At 43.2% G+C, this 1164-nt stretch overlaps 1 protein-coding gene across 3 annotated transcripts in view; it reads left to right on the forward strand.

Annotated features, from left to right (window-relative positions):
• LOC102259170 (zinc finger protein 883-like) overlaps positions 1 to 1164 on the forward strand; it is a 30583-nt gene that overhangs the window by 23712 nt on the left and 5707 nt on the right. The window lies entirely within an intron of this gene.

Consider the following 1164-nt stretch of genomic DNA (forward strand, 5'->3'; position numbering starts at 1 on the left):
TCTCATCGGTTGTTTCAAAGCTCAAACCTCCGATAAAGAGCTTCCGCAGCTGCTCCGGCTCTTTGGGAGACTCAGACTTAGACATAATGACGGCAACAGGGGAAATTCCAACGACGCTTACTCCGCGGCGTTTACCGGCAGAAAGGAGTGATCTAAGGAGCGTATCTCTATTTTTAATTTTTATTTACAATATATTTTTATTGATTTCAGACAGCAAGAAAGAGGGAGAGAGAGATAGAAACATCAGTGATGAGAGAGAATCATTAATTGGCTGCCTTGTGCATGCCCCCCAAGCTGGAACCGAGCCTGCAACCCGGTCATGTGCCGTTGACCTGAATCAAACCTGGGACCCTTCAGTTCACAAGCAGATGCTCAGTCCACTAAGCCCAACTGGCTAGGGCTGACCCTTTTTTTAAAAAAATACATTTTTATTAATTTCTGAGAGGAAGCGGGGGGAGAGAGAGAGAAACATTAATGATGAGAAAGTGTCACTGATCAGCTCCCTCGTGCATGCCCCCTACTGGGGACTGAACCCACAAAAAACTGGGCATGTGCCCTTGAATGGAATGGAACCTAGGACCTTTCAGTCCGTAGGCTGACACTCTATCCACTGAGCAAACCGGCTAGGGCTGACACTTGCTTTATTCATTTATTCATTTAGTTAATTAGTTACTTAGTTATTATTAACTCTTGTATTTCACCTTTGGCATCTTCAAATGTGTTTGCTCACCCAGTTTCCTGTCATCCTTTCTATGCAGTTGTCCTTATTTGGTATTCTGTATTACTGTTTGTCTCATGGTACTCTTATTCCCATTTCCTCTGGGATTTTTTTTTTATAGATAGCTTTCTACTTACTCTAGGATGGGGAAAGATTCTCTTTCTCTATTCTGCCATCTTGCTGAAGTCACTCACATAGGTCTTTTCCCTGTGATCCCATTTGTGGTTCGTTCTACGACAGTGCTGACTATACCTCGTTTTAGTTTTTCTTCTAAGATTTCTATCATTTATCTCATGCTACGGTTCAACTTGGATTTAAGAGGCAAAATCTTTTGTGCATCACAGGAGAAACATGACTTTATCAATGACAGGGTAGACCCAGAGGCTGTCTTGCCTTGGTGAAGGGCTGTGGGGGCGGTTTTCATGCCTGGGTTCTGTTAGGTTCAT

The sequence above is a fragment of the Myotis brandtii genome, unplaced genomic scaffold (genome assembly GCF_000412655.1).
Source record: "Myotis brandtii unplaced genomic scaffold, ASM41265v1 scaffold650, whole genome shotgun sequence".
NCBI classification, from domain to species: Eukaryota; Metazoa; Chordata; class Mammalia; order Chiroptera; family Vespertilionidae; genus Myotis; species Myotis brandtii.